The 11737-nt window shown below is 44.1% G+C and overlaps 1 pseudogene; it reads left to right on the top strand.

Annotated features, from left to right (window-relative positions):
* The first annotated feature begins 7020 nt into the window (after positions 1-7020).
* LOC140222221 (uncharacterized) lies at positions 7021-10915 on the top strand (annotated as a pseudogene).
* The last annotated feature ends 822 nt before the right edge of the window (positions 10916-11737 follow it).

Here is an 11737-nt window from a genome sequence, read left to right as displayed (position 1 = left end):
CATGTACCAATTCCTCAACCGGTTGTGCATCAACAACAGCAGCACTAGCAACAAGTGGACTGGACCACAAGAATAGCTGATATAATTCAAGACCAGTTCGGGCTAAAACCAAAGGTACAGACGTACACATACAAGTCGCCGTACGCACCCGCTTACGACCTGTTGCCATTCCCTCATCGGTACAAAGTCCCCGACTTCACCAAGTTCTCAGACCTAGATGTCACATTGACAATAGAGCACGTTAACAGATTCATCATCTAGTGCGGAGAGGCTGCTACGCAGGACGCTCTGAGGGTACGCCTATTCTCATCATCTCTGTCCGGGTCAACCTTTCAATGGTTCACTACGTTGCTGCCTAACTCCATTGTTACTTGGGCTGATTTGGAAAAGCAATTCCATAAGTACTTCTATGCGGGGGTCCATGAGATGAACTCTCAGATCTAACTAGTCTTAAGCAAAGAAGCGACGAGTCAGTGGCCAGCTACATATAGAGGTTTAGGGAAGTCAGGAATAAGTGTTATACCCTAGTCTTGACCGATGCCCAGTTGGCCGATATCACTTTCCAAGGACTCCTGCCGCACATCAAAGAGAAATACGCTTCCCAGGAGTTCGAAAGCCTGAGCCAAATCGTTTACCGGCTGTCCGGCCAGGAAGTGCGCCCTTTCGACTAGCGAAGAAATTTTCAGAAAAAGGTGGCGTACGTGGAAGGGTCTAAATCAAAGGAGGCAGAAACCAGCCTGGCAGAGTGGGTAAAAGGGAAAAAGCCAATATCGTGTCCGTTCGGTAAAAAGGAACCGGAGACATTTGGTTTCGACACGTCCAAGGCCGACAAAATCTTCGACTTGATGCTCCAAGAAGGACAAATCAAGCTTTCACCCTATCACACAATTCCATCGGCCAAGCAGCTTAAAAAGATGAAATATTGCAAGTGGCACAATGCCACATCTCACGACACCAATGAGTGCAAGATCTTCAGTCAACAGATACAGTCAGCTATCGAACAAGGGAGATTGAAATTCGAGGTCCCAGTGAAGCCAGCGAAGTCGATGAAGATTGACCAGCACCCCTTCCCTGCTAACATGGTCCACGTGGGAAGGAACGCGCTCCAGACCAAAGTGCTGACGTTAGAATCGGCCAGAAGGAGCACCGCAGTGGACCCTAGAAACCAGGCCTCGACCGAAGACGTTAAAGGTAAAGGCCGGATGGAAACCGATGGCGAGGGCTCAGAAAGACCACATCAGCCCATCACATCTCGGGACTTGCTCAGCAAATACTAGAGGCAGCGGGAGGACACGAGACACCATGAGGAGATGATGCGCCGACACGAGGATCACTGGAGATTCCCGTTCTTCATTCATTGCTGGGAAAATAACCTCAGATTACCATCGGCCGATAACTACCCTGAGTGCAACGGTCAGTATCGTGGCAGCCACCCGTTCAAGAGATCACACTCTAGAGATCAAGAACTAGAGCCGATCAGCAGAAATAGTCACGAGCAAGGAGATTGCCGCGTTTCAGTGCGTGATCGGCAGGGGGTAGAGTAGACCAGCGTAATCGGTTGGGGGGTAGAACCAGTGCACATGATCGGCTGGGGGAGATAGCCGACGCAAGGGTCTCAGAAAAAAACCCTCTGGGGCGGGAGACAGACTGGGAGTGTGCAAAACCACCAAGCAAACCAGTAAACCCCAGATGGTGCCCAGACGGCTTGACTAAGTCCTAAAAAAGGAGGTTCCAACATTTACACCAATCGGAGTAGCAAGAAGAGGAACGAAGGCAAGCGGTGGACAAGAGAGGGGACAGATCTCGAGTTTGGCGCCCCAGAAGAAAAACCAACGAAGAGAACGACGATCAAGATTCGGCAGCTGACGTGAACATGGTGTTCATCTTGCCGATGGAATTCATGGCTTCCGTCGACTGTAACGACACGACAGAAATAGAGGAGCAGATGGCACAACTGGCTTTGGAACCAATGTCCGCCACTTTTGAGAAACACGAAGATGAAAACGCTAGCATCTCAAGGCTCTGTTCCTCAAAGGACACGTCAACGGGCGTCCGGTCGTCAAGCTGTTGGTGGATGGAGGCACTACCGTGAACATCATGCCGTATGCCATGTGAATCAAGCGAAGAGTCGGATTCTAAATCTCATTGCACTAGGGTGCAAATTTGCCATAGACAATCTGACTGGAGATTTCACCCCAAAAACCATGTCTAGAAAAACTGCAGCAAGCTTCGTCAAGAGAAACAGCTCAATGAGGACCAAAACTGAGGTGATGGCTAAATTCCTTCCAAGTAAAATGGTATTCCATCCCAAAGAGTCGTAAAGAAACACCATCCATAACCTCTTGAAGAGTGCAAAGAAACTGGATGGTGAGAGGTCGAGAACCAAGCTCCCCAACTGGTGAATACTCGTCCCACCCAATAGCAGACCAAACGGAGGCGAAGTAAATATCCATACCTATTTTCTCCAGAAGTTCCAGGTCGTAGGCCTTGGTGTGACCAAAGGCTTGGTCCTTGAGGATGGTGTAGGATTGCTTCTCTCAATTGCCTTGCAAGTGGAGGTAGGGGGCATCACCTATGTCCACCTCCAAAGCTTCGACTTGTAGTTCAGCTTGTTCTTCTTGCTCTTCTTCATAGTCCATCGAGGTTGGGCTCGGTGTTGGTTTAGAGGAATGAGGAGAGCTCGTGCTAGCCTGCGAATGGGATGAGCTTGAACCTGTCATCCTCCTGAATGCGCCGGCAACCTGCTTCATGCTTGCCACCAAAGAAAAAAGAAACACAAGAGCAACTCAGAATGGGTTAGCGTAATCGAATGAAATTCTTACCCAAACGTTTCTCCTACAATGCTTGGCCAATCTTGCAGCAAAGAAATCAAGAAAGAGAGATTGCTTGCACTCAACTTTGAGCAAAACTTCCAAGAAAACCCAAGAGCAAAGAGTAGAGAGGGAGTGAGTGAATGAAATGTGTTGAATGGATGAAGATCACCCCCTCAGGTCCTACGTATAGAGCAAAGGGGGCCAATGGCCGAATTCTGACCGTGCTCAATGGCTACTAGCCGTTGGCGTAGGTGCTCTAGGTTCGGCCGAACCTAGGGGTCGGCTGACCCCTGGTGAGCCTCACCGGTTGCCCCATTTGGCCAGAAGCTTCCCAATGGCTACATGACATCATGCCTGGGTGCCTCAGCCAAAGTTTGCTCAATAAAATCTCAAAAGATTTTTTAAAGAGATTTTAGCTCAAAAGTCATTTTCAGAATTTTTTTATGGAAAGGGAAAAATTGCCAGAAAAATTCCAGCATGCAAATGTGGGTTGGAAAAAAAATGAAATATGCATTGGGAAAAATCAAATGATGGGGAAATCAAAATTTTGGAAAGGGAAATATGAGATAACTACCGATTTTACCTTTTGGCAAAGGCCTCACCATTTTGAGTTCGACGAGCGGGACTCTTCTCAAAGTGTTCAGCTTGATGATGTGGCGTCTACTCTTGGAGAAGTGGCTGCAAATGCTCGTTCCAATTTCTGCCACACCTTCTTGATATTTTGAGGTTTCCTTGGTGTGGTTGGTGGCTTCTTGGACTTTTGAGGTTGCGAGTTGAGTCGTTGCCCCAGCCTCATACTCGTTATTTGTTGCTCCATAACCATGAAGTTTTTCATGAACGAGATGAGGTTGTCCATTCCTGGGGGTGTCACTTCCACCTCCTTGATATGAGCATTAATTCCTTGCTTGCTCTTGATCATAGAGCATTGCTCCTTCCTCGGATGGAACACGGACTTCTTCTCCTTGGCATTAATGTGGAGTCAAATTACTCCAGCTCCCACATCGATGTGTGCATCCACGGTGCTAAGGAACGGTTGCCCAAGGATGAGCGGCGACCTCTTATCGATATCCATATCAAGCATCACGAAGTCGATGGGGATGAAGCAATCCCGAATTCTCACTAGAATGTCTTCAGCAATTCTCATGGGTACCGGAAAAATGAATTGGCCAGCTACAACTGCATCGGAGTTGGAGACAAATCCGTATAATTTAGGCGATCAAAAACTTCCTTGGGCATGACGCTGATGTTGGCTCCAAGGTCGCAGAGGACATGGTCGAAGCGATGCATCCCGATCATACAAGTGATCGTGGGACACCCCAGATCTTTCTTCTTTTTAGGAAGCCAGTTGAGTATAGCTACGCTACACTCCTCCGTAAGCTTTACCACCTCCGAAGTGGGCATTGGTCGCTTGTTGCTGAGGATGTCCTTGAGATATCGTGCATATGTGGGTACCTGCATTGCCTCTACCAGTGGAACATTGATGATGAGGACATCCCAACCATGTAGGCCTCACCTACATCACCGACCTCCACACCGACCTCCACACCGACCATGCCGAGCACAACTACACCAGCCCAAGTCTTTAAAGGCCAAATTACACGTAGTCGAGCAAAGGAACTACAACAAGAGGTGAACGCACTACTTTGTGAAGTTCATTTAAATATTAATGAGAATTATATACTGCCTAAGTCAAGTACATTGCTATTACTCAGCTTTACCAAGGAGGATGACAAGAACACACAAGGCAATGAATACAAAGAAGAACCACGTTCAAATTCATCCAGTTCTGCAGAACAGTCTGAAAGAAGTAATCATAACTTTTGATTCCCAAAAGCTATGAAGGCTAATGGGTACTTGTTAGAAAACTCTTGAAGTCCAGTTTTAATGCATACTGGTCAGAAGCTCAACAGCCTGCATGAAGCTAAAGTTGCCATGTAAAACTGTACCAATGTACAAGATTTCGTGGAACATACTACAAATGGTGTGAATGTGTATCAAGTTAAGTTTCCAACGCAACCAACGGCACGTCATTTGGACTTCCCAAGAAGGAGTTATGACCAAAACATTGAAGACTGTGCAGAAGGCCAACAGCCACGCGGGAACAACTCAGGAGCTCTTGATGAGTAACTCTTCATTTCTATCTCGTGTTTATACCTATCTAGGAGGGCTGTTCGTAGTATAAATATCTCTGTACTCCTAAGGAAAAGATAGACTTTTGATAATCCAAATACAAATCCCTTTGTTCAGCTGTGTGCTAACAAATCCAGAGAGAGATCTCTACCCTTAGCTCTTGTGTTTTCCTTCACGGAGATTATAGAAGCGGCCGCGTCATCGGCACCCAATCCGTGCTCCTGGTCCATTGATTCCAGGTTGCGTAGGTTGGTTTCTTCCAGAGAGTGGTTGGGTGAATCCTTGGTTCAGGCTGCCGTATATAGACGGTGGTTGGCTCCTTGTGCACGTCGTCAGGTTGCACTAGTTATCGCTGCTTGCAGCAAGTTATCGGCCGTTCTTCGTCAAGTTATCAAGACCGGGATCCTACGTCGTGAAGATCGGGACCAAGACCCCATCATATGGTACCAAAGCCTCAGTTGCCATAGTTGGAATTCTTTTACCCTTAGCTACATATATTTTGTGTTCGTCCTATCCACTAAAAAGCCAAAAAAATATTTGCCATAACCCTTTGATTCAATCTGTCATTTTAGTGAGTTTTGATAAGTTTTTGTCCATTAGAGTCTTTGTTTAGTTGCTGATCATATCATCTTTTTGTGTCCTTTGTGCCTATCATATCTCAAAAAAAGGAAGAAGAAAGAAAGTTGCAAAAAAAACGTGTTGAGAAAAGTTAAAAAAAAGAGAGAAAAGAAGTGTTGAAAAGAAAGAAGAAGTATCAGATTGTTGATGTGCACAAGTGTTGATCGTGCACCACAAGTTGCTTTGTTTACATCAATCATATCTCATGATCAGCACTAGGCATTGGATCTCTAGTTTGGATTATTACTTATCTTTACAACAACTAGAATTCAGATTGCATTCCTTGTGAATCATTCCCCACCAAGCTCCACTTAAAAGCCACCGTCATAGGAACACTGATCTTGTATTCGCTTAACCATCACTCTCGTGATACCACCGCGCTTTGGCCCTTTTGTAATTCGTAGGAATTCATAAGAGCTTCGGTTGGTAAGAGAGGTGAGGTTGTGAGTTTCCACATATAACTTCCTATTCCACATATATTTGTTGCTTTGCTGTCATTAATTTCACAGGAAGATGAGTGGTGAAGATCAGATTGAAGATTGTGTCACCATGACACAATTTAACGAGTTGAAGCAAAGCATGGAAGAGTTAACGAACAATTTTCAAGCACTTATGGCCCGTTTGCAAAATCCACCTCGTGATAATGCAAATGGAAGTCATCATGAAGAAGAAATTGATGAAATGGAAGAAGAAGCTGCTGCTCGACCTGCAAGAGAACAACAAAGACGTAGAGAGCGAGCTGCTGCAAATGCAAGAAGACCTCCACTTCCAGGACGTGGAAATGGTGGTAGAGGTGCTGCTCGTGGCCATGAGAGAGGTCTTGAACTAGAGGGAAGTGGGAGTGAAGAGGAAGAAGACAATGAGGTTGATCAGCCCCATCATGATAACCGTCGACGTCACCACGGGAATTGTGGGCATAATCAGCCCAACGAGGAGAGGTTTGGCAAGTTAAAATTCACCATGCCCAAGGTTGATGGCGGGTCTGACCCTGAAGCATATCTTACATGGGAATTGAAGGTGGATAAAATATTTCGCTTGCACAACTATTCTGAGCAGAAGAAGATGGCCATGGCTGCTCTTGAGTTCGATGGTTATGCTCTAATCTGGTGGGAGCAAATGCTAAATGATAGAGAAGAAGCTGGCCAAGGTGATGTCCGTTCATGGGCTGAAATGAAGAGAGAAATGAGGGCAAGATTTGTCCCCCAAACATTATCGTCGTGATCTTTTTGACAAGCTACAGAATTTGAAGCAAGGAAGCCTTAGTGTTGATGAGTATTACAAAAAAATGGAGAAGGTAATGATTAGAGCCAATGTATATGAAGATGAAGAGCAATCAATTGCACGTTTTATGTCAGGACTGCATCGTAATATTCAGCGTATTGTTGAATTTCAGCAGTACCGCAATCTTATTGAGTTGGTCCATCAAGCAAGCAAAGCTGAACGACAATTGTAGCAGTACATGAAGCCCAATAGAGCAGTATCTTTCAGCTCGAAAAGTGTCCCAAGTGTAAGCAAATTCACACCACGAGGTAGTGCAAGTAGAGGTTCAACTTCCAACTCAAATGGTGGTACACGCTTAAGCAATTTTAGTGCTTCTAGTGGTAAAGAGTTGGCTGCTCCAAATGAGAGGAACAAATCAGCAGACTCATCATCTACTTCAGTGGGTTCTTCCACCAAGAGTAGTGGGATTCAATGCTTCAAGTGTGGTGGTCGTGGTCATGTTATAAAGGAGTGTCCAAATAATCGGACTATTATTGTAAATGACCAAGGAGAGTATGAATTTGCTAGTGATAAAGAACATGAAGAGGTTGAAGAGGAGGGTAATCTGGAGCAGGACATCTGTGAATTTGAAACTGGAGCTGCTCTTGTTGTAACTCAAATTTTGAGTGTGCAAATGAGTGAAGCTGAAAATGGACAGCGGCACAATCTTTTCCAAACCAGAGCCAAGGTTGAAGACAAGGTGTGTAAAGTAATCATTGATGGTGGAAGCTGCCACAATCTTGCTAGCAAGGAAATGGTTGACAAGCTTGGTTTAAAGCTGCTGAAACATCCTCATCCTTATCATGTGCAATGGTTAAATAATTCAGGTTCAATTAAGATTGCACATAGAGTGAAAATTCCTTTCAAGATTGGTGAATACATTGACATTGTGGAGTGTGATGTGGCACCCATGACAGTGTGTCATATGCTACTAGGAAGACCATGGCAATATGATCGGTCCTGTCTACATTGTGGTCGGACCAATCAATACACTATTAAGTGGAAGGGCAAGGAGTTGATTCTTAAACCCATGACACCGCAGCAAATCCTCGCTGAGCACTTACAAAAGAACTCCAATGTGAGGAATGAGAGTGGAAAAGAAGGAGAGAAAAATAATTCGAGTGCCCTCCACAAATCGGTGAGTGAGAGCCACAAGCTAAACATGAGAGAAAACAAGAAACGAGAGGGAGAGAATTTAGTGATGATGACCACCAAATCTGAAATGAGAGATGTGAGGAAAAACCCAGACCAAGTATTGATCATACTTGTGTGCAAGGACACATTGCTTTCAGCTAATGACTTAACATCTATCCCTAGTGTTGTTGCATGTGTGTTACAGGAATATGAAGATGTTTTTCCAGAGGAGACACCTGCTGGACTTCCTCCCTTGCGTGGCATGGAACATCAAATTGATCTCATCCCTAGAGCTGCACTTCCAAACCGTCCAGCATACCGCACCAACCCTGAAGAAACAAAGGAAATTCAAAGGCAAGTACAAGCACTTTTAGATAAAGGTTATGTGCGTGAAAGTTTAAGTCCTTGTGCTATCCCTGTGATTTTGGTGCCAAAGAAAGATGGTTCCTGGAGGATGTGTGTGGACTGTAGAGCCATAAATAACATCACTGTTCGATATTGTCATCCTATTCCTAGGCTAGATGGTATGTTAGATGAATTGAGTGGATCTATGATATTTTCTAAAATTGATTTAAGAAGTGGTTACCATCAAATTAGAATGAAACTTGGAGATGAATGGAAAACTGCTTTCAAAACAAAGTTTGGGTTGTATGAGTGGTTAGTTATGCCTTTCGGATTGACTAATGCACCCAGTACATTCATGAGATTAATGAACCATGTCTTGCGAGCATTCATTGGAAAATTTGTTGTTGTTTACTTTGATGATATCCTAATTTACAGCAAGACATTGGAGGAACATGTTGCTCATATTCAGCAAGTTTTGGATGTGCTAAGAAAGGAAAAATTATTTGCTAACCTGGAGAAGTGCACATTTTGTACACATCAGGTTGTGTTTCTTGGTTTTGTAGTTTCAGGTTCAGGAATTCAAGTTGATGAATCAAAGGTGAAAGCAATCAAGGATTGGCCGACTCCTGAAAATGTAAGTCAGGTGAGAAGTTTCCATGGACTTGCTGGTTTTTACAGGAGATTTGTGAGAGATTTCAGCACCATAGCTGCTCCATTAAATGAGCTGTCAAAGAAAGGTGTTGCCTTCCAATGGGGTGAACCACAAGAGAAAGCTTTCCAAGAATTGAAGTAAAGATTATCCGAAGCCCCCTTGCTTGTGTTGCCGGATTTCACTAAAACCTTTGAGGTTGAATGTGATGCAAGTGGGATTGGGATTGGAGGTGTTCTCATGCAAAACGGACAACCCGTTGCATACTTCAATGAGAAGTTGGGAGGAGCACAACTGAACTATTCGGTATATGACAAGGAGCTGTATGCTTTGGTAAGAGCACTTGAGACTTGGCAACATTACTTATGGCCAAAGGAATTTGTTATTCATTCAGATCATGAGGCTTTGAAGTATTTAAAGGGCCAAGCAAAACTGAATCGTAGACATGCCAAATGGGTTGAATTCATAGAAACTTTTCCATATGTTGTGAAATACAAGAAAGGTAAAGAAAACATTGTTGCTGATGCTTTATCCCGTAAAAATGTTTTGTTAAATCAACTTGAAGTAAAGATGCCGGGACTTGAAAACATAAAAGAATTATACCCCACTGACCATGAATTTTTCAAAACCTTATGCCAAATGTACAACTGGAAAAGGATGGGAAAAATATCATATTCATGATGGATTTTTGTTTAGAGCTAACAAATTGTGTGTTCCAAGTTGCTCTGTTAGACTCTTGTTGTTACAGGAAACACATTCAAGTGGTCTGATGGGTCACTTTGGATGGAAAAAGACATATGAGATGCTTGCTGACCATTTCTATTGGCCGAAGATGAGAAGAGATGTTCAACGGCTTGTGCAAAGATGCATCACTTGTCACAAAGCTAAGTCAAAACTAAACCCCCATGGATTATATACTCCCTTGCCTGTTCCTAATGCTCCTTGGGAAGATATTAGCATGGATTTTGTTTTAGGATTACCTAGGACAAAGAGGGGGAGGGATTCAGTATTTGTTGTCGTTGATCGATTCTCTAAAATGGCACATTTTATACCTTGTCATAAAAGTGATGATGCTTCCCACATAGCCTCTCTATTTTTTAGGGATATTGTGAGATTACATGGCATGCCCAAAACAATTGTTTCCAACCGTGACACCAAGTTTTTGAGCTACTTCTGGAAGACATTGTGGGCCAAACTAGGGACAAGGTTGCTGTTTTCCACCACATGCCACCCTCAAACGGATGGGCAAACTGAAGTAGTGAATAGAACACTTTCTATGTTGCTGCGAGCCTTGATCAAGAAGAACTTGAAAGAATGGGAAGAGTGCTTGCCACATGTGGAATTTGCATACAATAGGGCAGTACACTCTATAGCTAATATGTGTCCCTTTGAAGTTGTATATGGTTTCAAACCACTCGCTCCTGTCGATTTGTTGCCTCTACCATTGCAGGAAAGGAGTAACATGGAAGCAACCAAGCGTGCGTCTTATGTCAAGAAGATTCATGAGAAGACCAAAGAGACAATAGAAAAAAGGTCCAAGTACTATGCTGCATGGGCAAACAAGCATCGCAAGAAGGTGACATTTGAGCCTGGAGATTTAGTGTGGGTACACCTTCGCAAAGACCACGTTCAAGAGAAGCGCAAATCCAAATTGATGCCACGAGGAGATGGTCCATTCAGAGTGTTGTCCAAGATCAATGATAATGCTTATAAGATAGAGCTCCCTAAAGATTATGGTGTTAGCAGATCCTTCAATGTTGCTGACTTAACACCATTCTTCGGACTAGAAGAATCAGAGTCGAGGATGACTCCTATTCAAGAGGGGGAGGATGATGAGGACATCCCAACCATGCAGGCCTCACCTACATCGCCGACCTCCACACCGACCATGCCGAGTACAACTACACCAGCCCAAGTCTTTAAAGGACCACACGTAGTCGAGCAAAGGAACTACAACAAGAGGTGAACGCACTACTTTGTGAAGTTCATTTAAATATTAATGAGAATTATATACTGCCTAAGTCAAGTACATTGCTATTACTCAGCTTTACCAAGGAGGATGACAAGAACACACAAGGCAATGAATACAAAGAAGAACCACGTTCAAATTCATCCAGTTCTGCAGAACAGTCTGAAAGAAGTAATCATAACTTTTGATTCCCAAAAGCTATGAAGGCTAATGGGTACTTGTTGGAAAACTCTTGAAGTCCAGTTTTAATGCATACTGGTCAGAAGCTCAACAGCCTGCATGAAGCTAAAGTTGCCATGTAAAACTGTACCAATGTACAAGATTTTGTGGAACATACTACAAATGGTGTGAATGTGTATCAAGTTAAGTTTCCAACGCAACCAACGGCACGTCATTTGGACTTCCCAAGAAGGAGTTATGACCAAAACATTGAAGACTGTGCAGAAGGCCAACAGCCACGCGGGAACAACTCAGGAGCTCTCGATGACTAACTCTTCATTTCTATCTCATGTTTATACCTATCTAGGAGGGCTGTTCCTAGTATAAATATCTCTGTACTCCTAAGGAAAAGACGGACTTTTGATAATCCAAATACAAATCCCTTTGTTCAGCTGTGTGCTAACAAATCCAGAGAGAGATCTCTACCCTTAGCTCTTGTGTTTTCCTTCGCCGAGATTACAGAAGCGGCCGCGTCATCGGCACCCAATCCGTGCTCCTGGTCCATTGATTCCAGGTTGCGTAGGTTGGTTTCTTTGAGAGTGTGGTTGGGCGAATCCTTGGTTCAGGCTGCCGTATAGAGACGGTGGTTGGCTCCTTGTG

This window comes from Setaria viridis, chromosome 3 (assembly GCF_005286985.2).
Source record: "Setaria viridis chromosome 3, Setaria_viridis_v4.0, whole genome shotgun sequence".
Taxonomy (NCBI): Eukaryota; Viridiplantae; Streptophyta; class Magnoliopsida; order Poales; family Poaceae; genus Setaria; species Setaria viridis.
Note: the sequence above shows the minus strand (reverse complement) of the source record. Positions and strands in the feature narration are given on the sequence as shown.